The following is a 24230-nucleotide window of genomic DNA, read 5'->3' on the forward strand; positions in this document are numbered from 1 at the left end:
GGCTTATGTACTCACCAGCTGCTGTTTCACTGCCCTTCACACGAAGGCTATAGTGTGGCCATTCATGAAGTACTCTTAAAAGTGGTGCCAGGAGTTCCCTTGAAATGGTTTTCCATTCTGGGCAGTGGAGCAATCTCTGGGTGTGAAATCATATCTGAGGTTTACAAGCTATTGCTGACATCAATGAAATGCAACATTTGTTTTGCTTCTTTCAGTGTCCTGTAGGCATACTGGCACTCATTAAATGCTTCCTAAAAATATCATTTGGCAAACATTCATGTTTTGTTCATAAAGACTTATGTACATCATGGGGAAGGTCATGTTAGAAGGCTACTATAAAAATGTAAGCACATGCATTCATCAAATCAAATTGTTTCATTTTAATTAATATGCAGGGTTTTTTCTCTCTGTCCAGAAGCACAGCTTATATTCCAAAGGACTCCTTTTGGAGCTTCCGTGTGCCTTCAGATGAGTCCGCACCTCTCTCAACTTGAGCCAAAGTTACAGGTCTGTGGGTCAGGTTTCCTAAGATAACATTTGAAACATAAAGAGCAGGCCACTTAAGAATACTTCAGCAGGATGTTTCACCAATTAATTCCTCAGTTAAACAATTAAACAAGCTTGCCTACATGACATTCCTATTGTCATGGGACTCAAATGCTATCTTCTCAGGGTATAAGTAAAGCACAAGAACTTGCCAGACCTGTTATTTGAACCAGACTAAAGAGTAAACTAATGAATGTCTTGTTTAACTCAAGCCAACATTTACTAAACAACACCTGTCATTACAACCCCGGGATCCATAGAGGAGAAAGTAGTTCCTCATTGCTCTATTTGCAGCCTCATCCCAACCCCAGGCAGCAGTTAAAGAGAGAACAGGAGTAAGAATTAACAGGAAATGTAAATAAGAAGAAAAATGGTGACTGGTTGAAGAATTGTTTGCAGAAAACCTGCATTGGCTGACTTTTCCACCCTCTCATGTGCACCCAAGTTTAAAGCAGAAAAATTATGTGAAGTAATCGAGCTATCTGCCTGCTATGGTTTGAGTGGTTGTCCCCTCCAAAACTCATGTTGAAATTTCATTTCAACAGTATTAAGAGGTGGGACCTTTGAGAAGTGATTAGGCCATAAGGGTTCCTACCTCATGGGTGAGATTACTGCCATTCTAAAAAGACATGTTTGGTCCCCTTTTGTCTCTTTGCCCTTCTACCTTCTGCCAATGTGAAGACAAAGCCTTCCTCTCCTCAGCATCATCTTGGCATCAGAATCACCAAACCTGCCAGTGCCTTGATATTGGACTTTCCAGACTCTAGAACTGTGAGCAAATAAATTTTTGTTCATTGTAAATCACCAAATCTTAGGTATTCTGTCAAGGAAGCCCAAAACAGATTGACACACTGCCTCAGAGGAACTCTGACTTTCAAATAGGGCACTAAAGCCACATAATAGAGTCCTCATTGTTTTGGCAAGTCTTGTGGAGGTGGGAGTAGAGGATTCTGCCTTCCTGTCCCAAGCCTGTAGTAAAGTCAAATGGCCAGCAAGCTGTCCACACTACACTGAGCTCAGTAAACTCTCTCATTCAGGACATAGGCTAGTAAAGTCAGGTAAACAACAAAGCAGTAATCTATATGAATGAATCTAATTCTTCACTCACAAATATGAACATAAAACCCAGAACTATCAGACATTTAAGAAAACCCATCAAAACCAAGGAGAAGGACAAAGACAACCAAGTAGAACTGAACCCAAAGGAAACAAAAATAATTTCACTTCAATCAAGAGAATTTTAAATCAATGTTACTAAAGATATTGGAAGAGATTTTAAAACACATTTTTAGAAATCTCATAAAGGAGTAATGAGAAAGAAAGAAAAAGTTCTTGGAAAATAATAATGTGACAGCCAAAATAAAACTTGCAAAGGAAAGTTGGAATAAAATTTAAGGCCATCTCCCAGTAAATATAAAAGGCATAATTATTTTAAAAATGAGAGAAAAACAAAAAGACACAAAGAAAAAATCAAGGATGTCCAATATCTACCTAATAAGAGTTCCAGAAAAAGAAAAAGTAAAACAAAGCAAAGGAAATAATGAAAGAGTTAATAGCATAAACTTTGTGAAAATTGAAAACAGGTATTCAAATTGAAAGGCCTCACTGTTTGAAGAGCAGAATAAATAAAATAATACCCACATCAGCAGTGGCTCATGCCTGTAATCCCATTACTTTGGGAGGCTGAGGCAGGCAGATCATGAGGTCAGGAGTTTAAGACCAGCCTGACTAATATGGTAAAACCCCATCTCTACTAAAAATACAAAAATTAGCCGGGAGTGGCGGCGCCTGCTTGTACTCTCTGCTACTCAGGAGGCTGAGGCAGGAGAATCACTTGAATCTGGGGATCGGAGGTTGCAGTGACGCGAGATCTGCGCCACTGCACTCCAGCTTGGAAAACAGAGCAAGACTTCATCTAAACACTAATAATAATAATAACGATAATAATAATACCCACATATTGGCTCATACTTACAAAATTCAGAACAGCAAGAAAAGAAAATGGCCAAAAAGTATCCACAAAGAAGTTGACTACAACGAAGCAAAAATCAGATTCATAACACATTTCTCATTAGCCACACTGAATATTGTATACTACTGAAACAATGTCTTTATGAATATTACAGGAAATTATTTTCAACTTAGAATTCTGTATCTAGCCAAAGTTTCAGTCAAAATATGAAAAAATTATAAAGACATTATTGTACATACAAATAATGAGCGAATTCATATTCCTTTCTATAAAAAGTTACTTGGGCCAGTCATAGTGGCTCACGGCTGTAATCCCAGCACTTTGGGAGGCCGAGGCAGGCAGATCACCTGAAGTCAGGAGTTCAAGACCAAAATAGTGGAACCCCGTCTCTACTAAAAATATAAAATTAGCTGGGCATAGTGGTGCATGCCTGTAATCTCAGCTACTCAGAAGTCTGAGGCAGGAGAATCACTTGAACCTGGGAGGCAGAGGTTGCAGTGAGCTGAGATCGCGCCATTGCACTCCAACCTGGGCAACAAGAGTGAAACTCCATCTCAAAAAAAAAAAAAAAAAAAAAGTTACTTAATGCACTACAGCTAAACTAAAATGGAAACCACAAAAGGGAAGACATAAAATCCAAGAGAATCCAAAATAATGCTTCTGCAGCAGGACTAGGACGCATATCCGTGCATCCAACAAATAGTATAATTACGAACTTGAATTATCTTAGGCAAATAGTTACTTTTAAGGCCCACATTCCTGCTATAAACACACACATATATGCATACACACATACCAGTACACAAAAGGCAATTACAAACTCTAAGAAGAACAAAAATTACACAAGAAAATTTGGATCCAAGTAAGAAACATATTAAAATGTCATTGTTTAGAGCAACAGGCAACTGAGAAAAGAGAATTTATTTGACTTTCATGCTTGGAACATCTTCCTCCAAACAATACAGATTTAAAGATGTAAAATGTTATTTATTTTTCTGAATTTTTACATGTAGAAATCTTTACATAATCATCACAATTTAAGTGCTGCTTCTTATTTTCCATTTTAAGTTCAATTTATAGGCAAAGCATGGAAGCCATAATTTTAGTAAAGGGAAAGAATGTAACTGTTGAAAAATTTGACCATGTAAATTGAGGGTACTGTTGGCAGATTTTGAAAGAGAAGAGGGGAAAGAGAAATGGAGATAAATATGTAAGCAAACTAAAGTCTAACAAAGTTCTCATTTTATATAACTGGAAGTAAAGAAAATGTTCTGACATTCACCAGGAGACAATGTAAAGGTATTATTTAAAGTTATAAAGATAGCCAGTACAAGTACCAAAAATAAAAATTACGAAAGAAGAAATGAATGAAAAATAGTCAGAGAAGGGAGTGATTAGACACAAATTTAACTAGAAGATAAATAACTAGAGGTGTAAGCATATTATTTAACATGTGAAAGAAAAGTCAAACCCAGAAATGGTCAAACATAATTTTGTTTGAGGCAGCAATTCTCCAAGTACAGCCTAGGACCCCAGACAAAGTCAAAACTATTTTTATTATAATATCATTTTTATTATATTTGCCTTTTTGTCACTTTGACATCATTGTACAGTGGAGGATTCTACAGGCTACATGATGTATGATATCTCAACAGATTGAAGCCTACTATCTTTTATTAATCAGGCATTAAAGAGATTTGCAAAAATGCAAAAGAATGCCACTCTTCTAATTATGACCGACATTTTAAAATACATTTTAGTAAATTATGGTTTTCAATGTTAATAGGTAATTAGTGTGTTATTATGGTTTTTTATTAATATTTTATAATTTTTTAGTTTAAATTTCTCATATGATGTATATTGATAAATTAGCAAAAGCTTTTTGGGTTCTTCAATAATTTCTTAGACTCTAAAAGAGTCCTGATGGGAGTGACATCAGCAAGATGCTGGAATAGGAGGTTCCAGACCACCTCTCCTCAGAAACTCTGATGTTGGCAACCACCCATGAAGAGCATTTTTACTTTACTATTGTTATCCTACTCCAAAAGCAACACAACTTGATACTGAGAGAGGACCCCTTTGACCACAATATTCCCATGGGAAAAAGTGAGAGTGTGGTGAGCACTCACCCTCCTTGGCCTTGTGGGATGTAGTTGACCTAGAGGCCCACTTCTATGCTGCCCACAAGAACAGTGAGGAGATCAGTACAGCTAAATCATCTAGGGACAGCTAGGAGCCCAGAGAAGAGACAGAAGCACACAGCAACTGGTGCACAGATTTTAACATGCAGCCACACATCCTGCAAACTGCTAACTGCCTCTACCAAGAGGCCTGCCCATGAACCCTGCAGGAAACCTCACCTGAAGACATCTCCCACTAACTGATATATGTCCTTCAAACACCCATGGGTGACACCCTGTGCATCTTCATTGCAACCCATGCAAAGTCCCATAGAGAGCACAAAAATATCAACAGCAGGGGCAGATCTTAGCCACCAGCTTGACTCTGCTAGTTTTGGAGAAAGGATACAACCTCAGGGCACTGACCTAAGGAATGCCTCAGGGCATTGCCCTAGGGAAAACAAAAGGCTCTCAGCACCAAGTCTGGCCTTCAAGGATCAAAAGAACGCATACAATCCTAAGACATACCCCTTAAGATAGAACAAAAGAAATGGAGTGGGTGCATCAATAGAAGTCTGAGAGATCACTGGACTCTCAGGCCAAGTTCACTGTGGAAGATCTTTCTATCCAGAAGCAAGCCAGTAAAGACAGGAAAAGGTGATTGCTTCTTCAAATGTTAGGACAGCAAGGCAAGGCTTCAAGGAACACAAAGAATTAAGAAAATACAGCACCATCAAAGAAACAAAGTAAAACTCCAGTGGCTATCTCCAAAGAAATAAAGACTCTGAACTGCCTGACAAAGAATTAAAAAAAAAAAAAAAAGTCTTAAAAAAGCTCAGTGAGCTACAACGAAACAATGTCATGGAAACAATACATTAACAAAATGGGAAGTTCAACAAAGAGATAGACACCATTTTTTAAAAAAACAGAAATTCTGGAGCTGAAGACTATGTCTGAAATAAAAAATTCAATAGAAAGCTTCAACAGCAGACTTAATCCAACAGAAAAAAGAATCAGGAAACTCAAAGCAAATTATTTGAAATTATCCAGTCAGGGAAACGAAAAGAAAAAAGAATGGAAAAGAATGAAGAAAGCTTATGGGACATGTAAGACACCATCAAGCAAACAAACCTACACATTATGGAATTCCAGAGGAGCAGAGAAAGGAAAAGAGGCAGAAATCTTATTTGAAGAAATAATGACAGAAAATTTCCAAGTCTGAAGAGGGAAATGAACATCTAGATCCAAGAGGCCTAAAGAATTCCAATAGGTTGAGCATAAAGAGGTCTTCACAGAGACACATTACAATCAAATTGTCAAAAGTCAAAGATAAAAAGAGAATTTGGAAAGAAGCAAGAAAAAAGTGACTTGTCACATATAAGAAAACCCACATAAGACTGTCAGCAGATTTCTCAAGAGAAATGTTGAAGGCCAGGAGAAAGTGGATAGATACCTTCAAAGTGAAAAAACAAACAAACAAACAAAACAAAACCCCTGCTAACTAAGAATAATAAACCCAGCAAATCTATCCTTCAGAAATGGAGAGATAGAGTTTCCCAGACAAACAAAAGCTGGTGAAGTTCATCACCACCAGATCCACCTTATAGAAAATGCTAAAGGGAATCCTTCAAGTTGAAATAAAAGAATGCTAACAACATGAAAGCATATGAAGGTATGAAAATCACCAGCATAGGTAAATATATGGTTAAATTCACAATACTCTAATACTGAAATGGTGGTGTGAAAATCACTGTTAGCTCTAGTGTAAAAGTTTAAAGTAATAAATATTAAAATAACTATAGGTGGAATAATTTGTTAATGAGTGCATAATATAAAAAGATGTAAGTTGTGACAGCAATAATATAACACGTGAAGGAGGGAATAAACATGTAGAATTTTTGTATGTAATCAAAATTAAATTGATATCAGCTTCAAATAGATTACTGTAACTATAAGAGGTTTTATGTAAGCCTTGTGGTACTTACAAAGAAATAAAAACCTGTAGTAGATACATGAAGGATTAAAAGAAAGGAATAAAAGCTACCACTACAAAAAAAAATCAAATCACAAAGATAGACAGCAAGAGAAGAAGAAAAGAACAAAAGAACTACAAAACTATCAGAAAACGATTTTTTTAAATGGCAATAGTAAGTCCTCTCTAGCAATAATTACTTTAAGGTTAAATTGACCAATCTGAAGAAATAGAGTAACTGAATAGGTTAAATTTTTTTTAAATATCAAACTATATGCTGCCTTAAAAAAAAAGGCTCACTTTAGTTTTAATGACACCATATGCTGAAATGAAGAGATTAAAATGTATATTCCTTGCAAATGGTAACCAAAAGAGAGCAGGGGTAGCTATATTTCCATTAGGCAAAATAGACCTGAAGTCAAAAACTGTCACAAGAGACAAAAAATAGTCACTATATAATGATAAAGAAATCAATTCACCAAGGGGTATAGCATTGGTGTGTGTACACACACACACATATATATATATATATCTCACCAACATCAGGGCACATAAATATATAAAGCAAACACTGGTAGATCTGAAGAGAGAAATAGACAGCAATACAATAATTGTATACAGGACTTCAATACGCCACTTTCAACAACAGATGCATCATCCAGACAGAAAATCAATAGGGAAACATTGGACTTAAACTACACTTCAGGCCAAATGAAGCTGACATATACGTAAGAATATTCTATCCAACGGCAACAAAATACACATTATTTTCAAGTGCACATGAAATATTTTCCGGAATAGGTCATATATTAGGCCAAAAAATAAGTGGTAACAAATTTAAGAACATTGAAATCATATCAATCATATCAAGTATCTTTTCTGACCACATAGATATGAAACTAGAAATCAATAACAGGAGAAAATTTGGAAAAATTACAAATATGTGGAAACTAAGAAACACACTCCTGAACAACAAATGGGTCAAAGAAGAAATAAAAAAGAGAAACAAAAAAAAAATTGAAACGAAGGAAAATATAAATGCAACCTACCAAAATGTATGGGAGGTAGCAAAACAGTTCTAAGAGGAAAGTTTATAGTGATAAACTTCTCCCTTAAGAAAAAAAAAAAAAAAATCTCAAATAAAAAGACTTTACTTCTCAAGGACCCAGAAAAAGAAGAGCAAACTAAGACCAAAGTTAGCAGAAAGAAGCAAATAAAGCAGAAAAAAAAATAAAATACAAACTAGAAACACAATAGAAAAAAATCAGTGAAAGTAAGAGTTAACTGATAGAAAACATAAAATTGACACACCTTTAGCCAAATTAAGAAAAAGAAGAGAAAAATCAAATACACAAAATTGCAAGTAAAACAGAAGACATTACAATTGATACCACAGAAATAAAAAGATTCGTAAGAGACTACTACGAACAATTAAATGCCAACAAGGTGGATAGGTAGAAGAAATGGACAAAATCCTAGACACAAAGAACCTACCAAGACTGAAATCTGAAGTAGTGGAAAATGTGAATAAACTAATAATGAGTAAAGAGATTGAATCAGTAATCAAACATCTCCCAACAAAGAAAAACCTAGGACCAAATAAGTTCACTACTGACTTCTACCAAACATTTTTTTAAAAAATTAATGCCAATCCTCTTAAACTCTTCTAAAATACTGAAGAGGAGGGAATACTTCCAAACTCATTTTATGAGGCTGGCATTACCCTGATACCAAAGCCAGATAAGTAGACTAGAAAAGAAAATTAGGGCCTAATATTCTTGATGAATACAGATACAAAAATCCTCACTAAATACTAGCAAACTAATTTCAACTGCACATTAAAAAGATAATACATTATGATCAAGTGGCACTTATCCCTTGGATTAAAGGATGGTTCAACATATGAAAATCAATTAATGTGCATACCACATTAACAGAACAAAGGATTTAAAAATCACAATTGTCTTAAGAGATGCAGAAAAAGTGTTGGACAATTTTAAGCATTGGACATTTTTTAAAAAGTGTTGGACAATTTGAAGTGTTGGACATTTTAAAAATTCATGACAAAAAACTCTCCAATAGAAGGAAACTCGCCAGGAACAGAACGAGGAATAGAGAGAACAGAAGAGAAATTAACAAAAAAAAATCCAGGAATAGAAGGAAATTGGCAAAACAAAAGCACAGCTATACATGAAAAGCCCACATTAAATGCCATACTCAATAGTAAAAACTGAAAGTGTTTCCTCCAAGATCAGGCACACGACAAGATTGCCCACTCTTGCTACTTCTATTCAAGATAGTACTGGAAATTCTAGCCAGAGCAACTAGGCAAAAAAAGTGAACAAAAAACACTCAAATCAGAAAGGAAGAAATAAAATTGTCTCTATTGGTAGTTGACACAATCTTATATTTATGGAAAACTATAAGTGTCCATTAAAAAACTGTTAGAACTAATAAATGAATTCAGTAAAGTTACAGGATACAAAATCAACATACAAAAATCTGCTGTGTTTCTATACCTGCCAATAAACTATCCAAAAGAGAAATTGACAAAAATATTCTATTTACATAAGTATCAAAAGAATTAAAATTTTAGGAATAAATTTAACCAAGGAGATGAAAACTGGTACATTAAAATCTATAAAACATTAATAAAAGTAGGCACAAATAAATAGAAAGATATCCCATTTTCATGGATTAGAAGAATTCATGTTATTAAAATATCTCTACTACCCAAAGTGATCCCATAGATTTAATGCAATCTCTATTAAAATTCCAATCTACAGATTCAATGCATTTCACAGAAATAGAAAAAACAATCCTAAAATTTATATGGCATACCAAAAGACATCAAATGGCCAAAGGAATCTTAAGCAAAAAGAATAAAACTAGAGGCATCACACTTCTTTATTTCAAATAATATTGCAAAGCCATAGTAGTCAAAACAGTTTGCTACTGGCATAAAAACAGGCACATGCACCAGTGGAACAGAATAGAAAGCTCAGAAATAAACCTACACATATACGGTTAAGTAATTTTTCATAAGAACACCAAGAATATACCTTGGGGAAAGGATAGCCTCTTCCATAAATAGTGTAGGGAAAACTGGATATCCACATAGAAAAAAATAAAATTGAACCCTTATCTTATGCCACACACAAAACTCTGTTAAAGACTTAAATATAAACCTGAAAGCACAAAACTCCTAAAAGAAAACGTAGGGATAAAGCTCCTAGACACTAGTATTAGCAATGATTTTTTAAGATGCATCCCCAAAAGCACAGGCAATGAAAGCAAAGATAAGCAAGTGAGATTACATCAAACTAAAAAGCTTCTGCACAGCAAAAGAAATGGCAAAAGGAAAAGGCTATCTACGAAGTGGGAGATATTTGCAAGCCATACATCTGAGAAAGAGTTAATACCCAAAATATATAAGGAACTCCTTCAACTCCATAGCAGAAAACCAAGCAACCCAATTTTTAAAATTGACAAAGGACCTGAATAAACATTTCTCCAAAAAAGACATACAAATGGGCAATAGGTATATGAAAAGATGCTCAACATCATTAAGCATCAAGGAAATGCAAATCAAAACCACAGTGAGACATCACCTGACACCTGTTAGGATGGCTATTGTCAAAAACATAAAACAAGTGTTAGGAAAGATGTGGGAAAAAAGGAAATCCTTGTACACTGTTGGTGAGAATGTAAGTTGGTACAGACATTATGGAAAATAGAATGGGTGTTATTCAAAAAATTAAAATATAACTACTATATGATTTAGCAACCCCAGTTTTGAGTGTTATATCCAGAGAAATTGAAATCAGGATCCCAAAGAGATATGTGCACTCCCATGTTCATTACAGCATTATTCATAATAGCCAAGAAATGGAAACACATTTTAGATTCCACATGTATGTGAAATAGTACAGTATTTATCTTTTTGGTCTGGCTTATTTCACTTAATATAATGCCCTTTTAAAGGGTCATCCATGTTGTCACAAAGGCAGGATTTCCTTCTTTTCTAAGGTTAAATAATATTCTGTTGTATATATGTTCCATATTCTGCCACTATTCTGAAATAGAACCATAGAAGCAGAGTGTACAATGGTCATTGGGTGGGACTCGGGGGTGAGGGAAATAGGGACGAAATGGTTAAAAGGTACAAAGTTTCAGTTATGCATGATTAGTTGTGGAAATCTACTACACAACACAGTGCCTATATATATAACAACATTGTATTGTATACTTAAAATTTGCTAACCATAAGATTTATGGTTAGTGTTTTTACCAAAATGAAGATTGAAAACAATAGTAATAACAAAGGGAGTGGAAAGAAACTGTGGGAGATAATATTAATATCTATGCTTATGGCCTTGATGATAGTGATGCTGTCACAAGTGTATACTCATCCCCAAATTCATGAAGTGTACATTAAACATATATAGCAGCTTTTTGTATGTCAATCATACCTCAAAAAATAAATTCAAAGTATCATAATAAAATTGAAAACCAAAAAATAAAGTAAAATAAAGCTTACTGAAACCAGAAAGTTTTCTCTGAGGGGCTAGATCAGGATGAAAAAAGAAAAACTTTACTTTCATATATATAGCTTTAACTATTTTCATGTACATACATTACTTTTAGAATAGCAAATTCTAGATGCACATACAAACAAGAAACAGTAGACCATATTGCTTAGATAAGAGAGGTGCAAAAACAGCAACTACATACCAATGATGACCAAAAAAGAGCTAACATTTTCAGAAAGCAGAAGCTCTGTTCCCAGAAAAGATCATTGAGATCAAGTAACAGGTTCTACCTGTGGAAAGACTTTAAATGAAACCAAATAAGCAATCTTTTAATATTTTAGGTATATATCTGGGCAAAGGAGAGGCTGTGGGTAGACAATTTTGTGATTTCCTTAGAAACTCCAGGATACAGCATTCTTCTGAGTATTAACCTGACACCCCTCATGTTTAATAACGTCTATCTAAATATGTTTCTAAATTTTTCTAGCATGTTGATGAATGTCACATAAATACACATGCAGATAATAATGCTGTATTTGTGATGCCAGTTTTCTTTCATGAAGCTTAAATTACCTCACGAACATCACTTTAGTCCAATTTCTTATTCAAAAATTATACTTGGCCATGATATATTCTTTTTTTATGATTTTTCTCTTTCTCTCTCTTTTTTCTCTCCCCACCCCCTTTTGGGGTTTAAATACTCTCAGAAGTTGTAAAACAACAAATCTTGATTCTTTTGAAAAGGTCAAAATTTCCTAAGTAACATCTATTATACCATTTATTGCCAAAATCAGAGAAGCCAATTAAACTGCAATTTTACTCTTGGCTTTAAGATGACAAAAACCGTAGCCAAGATGATATTTCAGCAATCTAAATTAATTTAGCTTTCAATGGTTGTTCAAAAGGAAAGTAAAGAGGACAATATTGATGACCTTACTGTGTTATCTTTGTAATTCACATCAGGTTACAATTGTTTTGTTTTTATATCACTAACAAGGAGCAATTTTTGTAGCATAATTAATGTTTATACTTATTTGTCTTGCTTTTTTAAAATTTCATAGACAAAAGGCAAGACTGATAATAGGCATACCGAGAAATTATATAACCAAAGATTTTGTGTCATGAGACATATCTACTTTATCTCCAAAGACATAAAGGAGTTACATGAAAAGCTTGCTCTCCACCTAATATTTGTTATGAAGATATCTTAGGATTGCACTCAACTACATAGAGGCTCAGAATAACAATGACAAATGTAATAATAGATAGCTTTAATTGAGAACCTACTATATGCCCGGCACTGTGCTAAGCACTTTACATTCATAACTTACCAGTCCTCACAATCATCCTACATTAGACAAAAAGTATTATTCCCCAATTGATATACAAATAAATTGAAGCTTAGAGAAATTTTATAACTTACCCAAAGTTTCATAACTAGTATACGGCAAAGACAGAACTTAAACCTGTATCTGCTTAACATCAAAGCCCAAGTCTTAACTACTTTTCTAAACATAAATAGCATATGAATGGCAACCTATGAATAGGAGAAGAGTGACTCTTATAATTGTTTATCATCTATGATGTAGAATGGTCACTGGTCACTTTTCTCTGAACCCAAGACATACAACATAAGTTATTTTAAGGAATATTTATTGTATTCCTTCAAGACAGTACACTTGGAGGTGCTAATGGAGACTATGAAGAGGGACAGGTAAAGCAGCTGATCTGAATAGAGTTCGCAGTCAGTGAGGGAGAAAGCCATTCTAACACAGGTAGAATTAAATAAATTGAGAAAGAAGCATGAGCTCTCCGAATGCAAAGGCTTTATAGTAGACATTTAAGCTAGATCTAAAATGGCAAATGGTCACAGAGATGCAAATCAAAACCACAATGAGATACCATCTCACACCAGATAGAATGGCTATTAAAAAGTCAAAAAGCAACAGATGTTGGAAAGGTTGCAGAGAAAACGGAATGTTTATTCACTGTTGGGGGTGGGGGATGTAAATTATTTCAGCACCCATGGAAAGCAGTTTGAAGATTTCACAAAGAACTAAAAGTAAAACTGTCATTCGACCCAACAATCCCATTTACTGGGTATATATCCAAAGGCAAATAAATCATTCTACCAAAAAGACACACACATTTGTATGTTTATCACAGCAACTATTCACAATACCAAAGACATGGAATTAACCTAGGTGCCCATCAACGGTGGATTGGATAAAGAAAATGTGGTATAGATACACCATGGAATACTACACAGCCATAAAAAAGAACGAAATCATGTTCTTTGCAGCAATATGGATGCAGCTGGAGACCATTATCCTAAGTAAATTCACACAAAAAACAGAAAACCAAACATCACATGTTGTCAGTTATAAGTGGGAGCTAAACATTGGGTACACATGGACATGAAGATGGGAATACTAGACACTGATGACTACCAGAGAGGGGAGAAAGGGAGGTGGGCAAAGGCTGAAAAACTACCTATTGGGTACTATGTTCGCTATTTGGGTGACAAGTTTAATAGAACCCCAAACCTCAGTGTATAAAGACTTCCTCATTTGCGTTGCCCTTCCTCTTAAGTAAAATAATATTAATACATAAATAAATGAATAAAGTGGCAAATGGGATTTCTTAATGGGAATAATCGAGAAAAGGAACACAGACGTACAGCAGAGCATGATTAAAGACACAGAGAAAAGAGGCCCAAGGAGTGTCCAATGGGAACAAATAGTCTAACAGGGCTGGCTGTGTCAAGACTGTAGAGGCAAATGAACCTAGAAAAATATCTGGGGGCCAGATTTCAGCAGAACTTCTAGGCCTTTATTAAAATAATTGGAAATTTTTTCTGGAAATAAATGATTATGTTTCTTCTGGAAGTAAGTGATTATGGAAATGATAATTATGTTGAGGAGGAGTTTGCAAAAGAGGGAAATAAGTTGATGACACCAGAGACACAAGGCAAGAAGCCATTTCAGTTATTACAATAGCCAACATGGAAAATAATGAGAGTCTGAACAGAGCAGTGACAGAGAAACAGTAGGGAGGAGAAAAACAAGAAGACAGCTAGTGAGATGTGACCTAAGAAGCAGAAGATAGCTTCTTCGATCAATCGAAACTAAAATGATGAAAGCAGAAGAAGAAATGGTAGAACAGATTTAGTTTGTGACATAATATTCTTGAGGTGCCTAGGGGAAAACCTATGCAAAGATGTCCAGGAGCTGTCGGAAATTCAAGCCTGGGAAATGGGATAAAGGTCAGTGTTAGAGGCATATGTTAAGGCATCATGATAAGCATAAAGATGATAAGGGAGGCTGCCAGGTAGAGTGTGAGTAAGAAGAGAAAAACAGCAGCATTCTAGTGAACATCCATTCTTAAGGAGAAGACCAAGGAAGAAGAGCTGCTAAAGAAAACAGTGCAGTAGACAAACATTAGACTTTTTCTAAAGAAGAGGGAGTATTTTTAAGAAGTAGTGAGTGATCAGCACCATATGCTCTTGGGAGATTAACAAAAATGGGACTGAGCTGAGGCTCAGAGCCGATATCCCTGTATTCTTTATGCAGTTTTTTGTGCTGGTTTTCATGTGCAGGCACCACGTGCTTCTTCCTTGTTGCCTGTAGGTATCCTCAGAAGAGAGGTACAGTTTTGCTACGCAATAGATATGTGTTCACATGGTGATGATAATTATGTTGATTGACTGCATGCATTAAATACAGGAACTGCTTCGATTTATGTCTCAGGAGTTTGGGAACAGATTAACGTTTTTCCCCAGTTGGGTCTTTGTTGCCACACAACTCATCATCAGGTGTCACTGAAAAGCAATTTCAGTTTCTCACCTGATTTTGGCATGTATTATAATGAAGCAGATTATTTGTGCTTCTAACTTGGAAAAGAAATAATTCCTTCTTATAGTAAAACAGCCATATACCATTTTGGCTTTACTCTAAATCAGTCATTAATTTGCTAACAAGCATTTATCATGCTCATGATGTGTACAAGACTGTGGTACAGTCTTAAGCTGAACAAATTCCCTGCCTACAGACAGCTTACATTCTGCTGGCAGGAACAAATAATAAATGGATGAATGATGTTCAGTCTCAAATTCTATGTCTAAGTGCTCTAATGAAAACACTAAATCAGATAGTGTGATCTACAAGGCAGGGCCTCTGAGAAGACATTTGAGCTAAGACTGAAATAAAGAAAGGGGAAAAGCCAATATGGGAATGGGAAAGGGGCATTCTTGGTAGAAAGAACAACCAATGCAAAGCTCTGAGGCTTAGCATGGGATCTTGGCATGTTGAAAGAACAGCAAATAACTCCACAGCTTTAAAAATAAATTTAAAAGATGTGAAAAACTCAGAAGATATTACTTCACAAAGTGCATCACTAAAACCATTTCTTCGAACCTTGCTTTCTAGTATTTCACTAGCTCTTTATTTTCACATGATGTGAAATTCCTCAGATTTTCTGCCTCAATAGAAATTCTGAAAAACAGGGACCCTCATATTTACTTTGTTTACCTGAATAAAGCAAGGGGAAAGACCCAGAAATCTTCTCTTTGGGCACCAGATACCAGATGATTGACTTGCTTCAGTATTTAAGTTTGGTGAAGAACTATTATCATTTCCCAATTTCAGTGTTCATCGACATCAATATTGTGTATATGTATCAAGAAAATATGGTATATATACACAATGGAACACTTTTCAACCTAACAAAAGAAGGAAATTCTGTCATTTGCAATAACAGGAATGAATCTGGAGGACATTATGTTAAGTAAAATAAGGCAGACACAGAACGATAAATACCACATGATCTCACTTACATGTAGAATCTTAAAAAGAAAATCAGCCAGGCGCAGCGGCTCATGCCTGTGATCTGAGCACTTTGGGAGGCTGAGGCGGGTGGATCACCTGAGGTCAGGAGTTCAAAACCAGCCTGGCCAACATGGCAAAACCCTGTCTCTACTAAAAATACAAAAATTAGTCAGTTGTGATGGCTCACACCTGTAATCCCAGCTACTCAGAGACTGAAACAAAAAAAAAAGTCAAACTCATAAAAGTAGAGTAGAATGATGGCTACCAGAGGCTGAGTTGTGGGGAGGGGGGAGTGGAGAATTGTTGGTCAAAGGGTAAAAAGTTTCGCTTTGTACAAGAGGAATAAGTTTTGATATCTATTGCTCAGCAGTGTGATTATAGTCAATAATAATACATCATAATTTCAAAATTACTCAGCAAATTTCAAATATTTCATCACAAAAAAAAGTGACTGAGGTGATGAATATGTTGATTAAATTTAACCATTCCACACTGTACGCATATGTCAAAACATTACATTGTGCCCCACAAATGTATACAATTATGATTTGCCCATAAAAATATTAATAAATTTTTTAAAGAACTATTACTGTTTCCTTTGAAATGATATGCTTGACGAAAGATGCCACAGAGGGAGAGGCAGTGTTCATTTATGGCCTTTTGAGACCTCAGCCTGCTTTTGCACAGCCCTTACACCTAATTTCTCTGGCATTGGGTCATGGGTTCTCAGCCACATGTGTTGTATATTTATGACTGTCTAGAGAACAGCTAACCATTGACCATTTCAGGTTTCCTCAGTGGTTCCATTTGAGAAACTGACAGATGGGAATTAATAATTTAGCAGCACATGTGGTTAAAGTATAATTTGCTAGAGAAAGAGATAAACCCAGAAGATATTCTATTTCTGAATAAAGATAATGTGTGATTTACATTTCTTAAGGTATACAAAACTTGCTATATACATTGCTTAGAGATCCAGGAGAAATTATTAACTATTAAAATAAGGTGGTCATTAGGAATCAAATTTACATTTCCTGATTTTCCCATTACCATCCTAAGAGAAAATACATAAATTTACTCTTCAAAAGTTAAAAACAAATAACATTTCTTGTGCAGCTATCAGGTATGTATCTTCAATAGACAATTGAATTATTAAAATAAGGAAAGGCAGCATGCCATATTGGTAGAGCTAATAGCCAGCTTTACTACCTTATAGGAGATCATCTATCTATCTATCTATCTATCTATCTATCTATCTATCTATCTATATCTATGTATCTATTTCAGACTCAAGGAATAGAAGATCTATAGCCAGTTCTGTAGATTTAATGTCATGAAAAGCCATTTGTGATGTAATTAAAATGTATCTTTTCCCATTGGAAAAGAATTATAAATATTATATAAGTATTAAAAACACTAAATATACTAAGCAGTAAAATATCAAAACATGTATTCTACAAAAGACACACAAAGGAAACAGCAGTTGTTTTTTTAGCTCTTCTTGGAAGCATAATTTCACCTAATACTAGACATGATATGTAGTTTAACTCATCACTTTTTTATATAACGATCTGCTCACTGTTAAAGAATGAAGATGGGTAGAAGACCTCAGAGGTCTTTAATTAACCCCTTGATAATATGAAGTATGACAAAACAGCCCACACACTACACACAGAAGGAGAAAACTAGGTGAAATTTCTATTATTTAATATGGCCACCCACTGGCATCTTCTGACGTATAATATTAGCATATCTATTTCCATAAGAGATAGAGAGGTGGGCCAGCCAGATCTTCTATTTCCTTTCACTTTCTTCTGGGGTGAAATAGACATTCAACACATTTGCTAACAAACTGTCATTCCATGTTGCACCAGCAGGAGTAAATGGGCCACTTGGGTGTGTTCACACACTGCAGCTATTAGCCATAACCTCAGTGAATTAATATGCTTACGTAACTTTTTGTGTTCAATATTATGACCCACTTTACTCCTGTAGTATAAAATTGATTCTTTGCAAATCTAAAAGGAATGCCCTTCAGACCAAAGTTGAAGAAAGGAAGGTTATTTTCTAAGATTGATCCTCCAAACTCAAAGTCTCCAAAGAATATGGGTATTCTTTGCCCCATGTACTATGTCTAACTAGAATACATCTTGAAATATTCAAAATTTAGGATAGTCCAAGCTCTTTGGAGTTTTACAACATTTCACAAGAGAGAGCAGAGTCATCTATAAGAAAAAGTCAACACATATCAAGCCGGTTTTACAAACTAGAGTTCTGGGATAATAAAAAGGAGTGAGGAGTGTTGACAAGAGATTTATTTTTCAGACATATAAAACCTGAATATCTGATTCTCAGCAAAAACAATGCATAGGAAACTTTATAATTAATCAAATTCACAAAGAAGTAGAAATACATTTAATGACCTCTAAAAGTAAATATTTCAACATAGAAAATGGGTAACTGGAAAATAAATCACTTAAAGTTATTTTTATGAAGTTTTGGTCTATAATTTCTTATGTCTTATTAAATCAAAACCAAGAAAGACTATAGGAAGGTTACAATAAATTATGCATTTTGAACATAGCAAAATCTACTAGTCTAGGCTAAGTACAAAATGGATAAATTATAATTTTTAAAAGCTAGAGGTATAAAATTAATTCTCTTTTTTAAACAATGATCAGGAACTAATAAGCATTATTTCAAAGAGTGAGTCTAAAATGAATTACAAACCCTTTTAAAAATGAAGATCTTCTGGGGATATATATTTCATAATCAGTGCTGTGCTACTGGGATAGGTATTTTTCACATAATTTTAATGTAAGTAATTCAGTAAGTTGACCAACTGTTCCAGTTTGCATGCAACTATCCCTTGTCCCAGGAAATCCCTCAGTCATGGGCAAAAAAGGATGATTGTTTACCTATAGCTAAAACCTATACCACAGAATCCCAACATGATCTCAACAATAGCTTTTATAAGACTCCATTAAAATTTTAAAAAGCCAAATATTTGATGCCTGCATCACTCTTATGGAAAATATGAGGGGTATATCTGTGATTGAATAATAGAACCAATTTGAATTGACAGGAGTTTAAGGTAAACTTGGAGAATAAGAGGAGAGATAATGCACACTAAGAAAAATGAATTTCCACAGAAAGAAACATACTTTTCATCAGTGTTCATAAACTATACTTTAAACTGAAAAATGTCAGTCCCAAATTCTTTAGCATAAGACTCACTAGCCTTAATAATATGAAAAGAGCAATGAAAGCATAGAGATTTCCATAGAAATATTAGATTTTCCTGCATCACGTTGATTTATTGAAATGCTTAACAATGGACATGTAAAATATACTCTTGCCACAGGCTATTCCCTAAAGGGAATTACAGAGAGATCAAGGTTATTCATTTTAAGTGAATTTGACAATAATAAACTGTTTAGTAGTTTTATGGTTAACATAGACAATAATTTCCAGAGAATTTTTGGACACCCATCTAACAGGCACAGCCAACTTTTTGAGAAGTCTAAATAATGTTCAACTCCTTCAGTACCTGATGCCAGTGAATCTATTATTTTTCAGTTTAAAGCTTTTGTTGTATCTGCTTTTCATTTAAGCTCAGGAGAAAACATTTTGTTTTTGGAATTGTTTCTTGGAAAAGGGCGTAAGTTGTTCCCTGGCCCATTCAGTACATTACCACAATCTAAGGGCTTTATTTCCTTTCCTTGATACAGCACTATATATTGCTGCCTAAAAATACTGACACATGCGTCCTTGTCAATTGGCAAAAAAAGCATCTCATCCTGCAGCGATGAAAGATAGATGTTTGAAAGAAAGCAATCTAATCTAATTTCACCACTAACACTTAAAGAGGGTCTAAATAAATTTGGCAATACATCCAATATACATAGCACATTAACAGGGAGAATACTCAGTATCACAGGACACATTTTATCCAAGTACTTTTCAAAATGAGAAGTTTATGCCAATGAAAGTAATGAATGCTTTCTTGTATAGAACCAAAGGGAAATCAGGAGTTGATGTGAAGGACATTTACTCAAACACTAGTCTGGTTTTGATTATTAATGTGTTGCTCATTCTAAGACAAACAGACATGGCAGAATTCAGAAAGGAAAATAAGGACTTACAAATTTGAATCCTGTTTTTCCCAGTTAGTCCAAGAGATTACTCATTACATGGTTTTTAACTATCTTTTTTTGGTACTTCTGGAGTTCTTTATATCCTCCTTTCAAATATTTGCTGAATGCATTTCCATATGGCTACCTGGTACACTCAAGGAAACAGACTAGCTCTGAGAGCTAAGCAAGGCTAAGCACAAAAAATTTATTGAGTTTCAAATTTCCTTGTGTTCCAAGGAGAAGAGACACATGATTCAGCTTTATCACCTATGCATAATACAAAGTCTGTGCCAAGGCCTAACAATTGTGAAAAAATATGTGTTAAATACAGTCTATTGAATACTGCTTCATTCTAGTAGTAGTACAAATATCTTACATTATAGGTTTACCAAATAGTGTAAATATCTTACATCATATGTACACCATTTCATTTGATTATCACAAAATCCTTTGAAATAAAAAATCATTCTCCTTATTCAGTAAGTGAAGAAATAAGGTTCACAGCTCCTATAATAACATTTATTCCACCAAGCTATCTCTTTAATGAGAACAGCATATAATTATTAAGTGCCTACTATGCCATAGGCACTGTGACAGAGAGATGGGAACACAGTGGTGAATAAGAAAACTTCAGACCCTGCCCTCAAGAGTTTTACTAATAATTATTGCTTAATAACTTGCACAGTATGTGGTAATTAAGTTCTTTGACTAGATAGAAAACTTACCAACTAGACTGAAAAATATAATGCCAGAAAATCATTAATATTAGAGACGTTTCAATACAACTACTTGGAAATGAGTAAATAGTGAAATTCGGGCAGAAATCAAAAAATTTTTTGAAATAAATGAAAACAGAGACACAACATACCAAAAACTCTGGGATACAGCAAAGGCAATGTTAAGGAGAAAGTTTATAGCACTAAATGCCAACCCCAAAAAGTTGGAAAGATCTCAAATTGACATTCTAACATCAAACCTAGAACTAGAAAAACAAGAACAAACTAACTCCAAAGCTAGCAGAAGGAAAGAAATAACTAAATCAAAGCAGAGCTGAATGAAATCAAGACCCAAAAATCAATGAAACTAAACGTTGGTTCTTTGAAAGAATAAACAAAATCAATAGACTACCGATAGATTGACAAAGAAAAAGAGAGAAGATCCAAATAAGCACAATCAGAAATGACAAATGACATTACAACCAATCCCACAGAAATACAAAAGATCCTCAGAGACTCTAATGAACACCTCTATGCACACAAACTAGAAAGTCTAGAGGAAATGAATAAATTTCTAGAAATACACAATCTCCCAAGATTGAATCAGGAAGAAGTTGGAACCCCAAACAGACTGAAATCGAGTCCCAAAACTGAATAAGCAATAAAAAACCTACCGATCAAAAAAAAAAAAAAAAAAAGCCCTGGACCAGATAGATTCATAGCCAAATTCTACCAGACACACAAAGAAAAACTGTTACCAATACTACTGAAACTGTTCCCAGAAATTCCTCCTTAACTCATTCTATGAAGCCAGCATCACCTTGATACTAAAACCTGGCAAAGACACAATAATAAAAGAAAACTATAGACCAATATCTTTGATTAACATAGGCAAAAAAAAATCTTCAATGAAATAATAACAAAATCCAGCAGCACATCAAAAAGTTACTTCACCATGGTCAAGTAGGCTTCATTCTTGGGGTGCAAGGCTGGTTCAACACATGCATATCAATAAATATGATTCACCACATAAACAGAATTAAAAACAAAAACCATACGATCATCTCAATAGATGCAGAAAAAGCTTTTGGTAAAATCCAACATTGCTTCATGATTTAAAAAAACCCTCAAGAAACTAGGCATTAAAGGAGTATACCTTAAAATAATAAGAGCCACCTATGACAAACCCACAGCAAACATCATTCTGAATAAGTAAAAACTGGCAGCATTTCCTGAAACCTGGAAAAAGACAAGGATGTCTGCTCTCACCACACCTATTCAGCATAGTACTGGAAGTGCTAGCGAGAGAAACCAGGCAAGAGAAAGAAATAAAAGGCATTTAGATAGGAAAAACAAGAGTCGAACTGTCTCTCTTCACTGATAATATGTTTCTACACTTAGAAAACCCTAAACACTCTGCCAAAAGGCCTCTGGAACTGTTAAACAACTTCAGTAACATTTCAAGATACAAAATCAGTGTACAAAAATCATTAGCATTTCCATACACCCATAATGTTCAAGTTGAGAGCCAAATCAAGAATGCAATCCCATTTACAATAGCTTCCAAAAAAAATAAAATGCGAGGAATACAGGTAGATAAGGAGGTGAAAGATCTCTATAAAGAGAATTATAAAACACTGCTGAAAGACATCATAGATGACACAAACAAATGGAAAAACATTCCATGCCCATGGATGGATTGAAAGAATAAATATTGCTAAAATGGCCATACTGCCAAAAACAATCTACAGATTTCTATCAAGCTACCAACATTATTTTTCACAGAACCAGATAAAATTATTCTAAAATTCATATAAACCAAAAAAAGAGCCTGAACAGCCAAAGTAACCCTAAACAAAAAGAACAAAGCTGGAGGCATCACATTACCTGACTTAAAATTATATGTAAGGCTACAATAACCAAAAGAGCATGGTATTGGTACAAAACCAGACACACAGATCAATGGAATAGAACAGAAAACACAGAAATAAAGCCACACACCTACAACCAACTGATCTTTGACAAACTCTACAAATATAAGCAATGGGAAAGTAACTCTCCATTCAACAAGTGGTTCTGGGATAGCTGGCTAGTTATATGCAAAAGAATAAAACTGAACCCCTATATTTTGTCATATAATAAAATTAACTCAAGATGGATTACAGATTTAAATGTAAAACCTCAAACTTTCAGAATTCTAGAAGAAAAGCTATAAGCCCCCACTCTGAACATCAGCCTTGGGACATAATTTATGACTAATAAGTTGCAATTGCAACAAAAATAAAAATTGACAAGTGGGACCTAATTAAACCAAAGAGCTCTACACAGCAAAAGAAATGATCAACAGAGTAAACAGACAACCTACAGAAATAGAGAAAACATTCACAAACTATGCATTCAATGAAGGCCTAATTTCCAACATCTATAAGGAACTTAAACAAATCAACAAGCAAAAAACAAACAACCCCATTAAAAACGGGCAAAAGACATGAACGGACACTTCTTAAAAGAAGATACACAAGCAGCCAAGAAATACATGAAAAAATGCTCCACATCACTAATTATCAGAGAAATGCAAATCAAAATCACAATGAGACACCATTTCACATCAGTCAGAATGGCTAACATTAAAAAGTCATAGAACAACAGATTATTGCGATGCTGTGGAAAAAAGGGAACACTTATACTCTGTTGGTGGTAATATAAATTAGTTCAGCCACTGTGAAAAGCAGTTTGAAGATTTCTCAAAGAACTTCAAATCAATCTACCATTTGGGTCAGCAATCCCATCACTGGTTATATGTCCAAAAGAAAATAAATTGTTCCACCAAAAAGACACATCCACTCAAATGTTAATCACAGTACTATTCACAATAACAAAGACATGAAATCAACCCAGGTACCCATCAACATGGACTGAATAAAGAAAATGTGGTACACATACACCATGGAATACTATGGAGCCATAAAAAGAATGAAATCCTGTCCTTTGCAGCAACATGGATGCAGCTGGAGGCCATTATCCTAAGAGCAAATTAATGCAGGAAAATAATTTCTATGCAGTGAATTAACCCAGGAACAGAAAATCAAAATACCATCTGTTCTCACTTATAAGTGGGAGTTAAACAGCGGATTCTCGGGCATAAAGTTGGGAAGAATAGACACTGAGGACTACTAGAGAGGGGAGAGAAGGAGGAGGGCAAGGGGTGAAAAACTACTGGATACTATGCTAAGTACCTGAGTGACAGGTTCAATTGTATCCCAAACCTCAGCATCACGCAATATACCCAGGTAGCAAACCTGCACATATACCCCCCGGATCTAAAATAAAATTTGAAATTGTTTTTTAAAAAGCATTACAGAGGTTTATTTATAATTTCAAATGTATTTATAAGATTTGATTAATAATAT

The 24230-nt window shown here is 34.7% G+C and overlaps 1 protein-coding gene across 7 annotated transcripts in view; it reads right to left on the reverse strand.

The window, feature by feature from the left end:
• Positions 1-24230, reverse strand: part of TSPAN8 (tetraspanin 8) — a 293681-nt gene that overhangs the window by 200262 nt on the left and 69189 nt on the right. The window contains exon 1 of one of the 7 annotated variants that reach the window (XM_054526570.2): positions 16-1362. The exons of the other annotated variants lie outside the window; for them this stretch is intronic. The gene's annotated coding sequence lies outside the window, so the exon portion shown is untranslated. Of the gene's footprint in view, positions 1-15; positions 1363-24230 lie in introns of those variants that run through there. 7 annotated transcript variants of the gene reach the window in all.

The sequence above is a fragment of the Pongo abelii genome, chromosome 10, assembly GCF_028885655.2.
Source record: "Pongo abelii isolate AG06213 chromosome 10, NHGRI_mPonAbe1-v2.0_pri, whole genome shotgun sequence".
In the NCBI taxonomy this organism is placed as follows: domain Eukaryota; kingdom Metazoa; phylum Chordata; class Mammalia; order Primates; family Hominidae; genus Pongo; species Pongo abelii.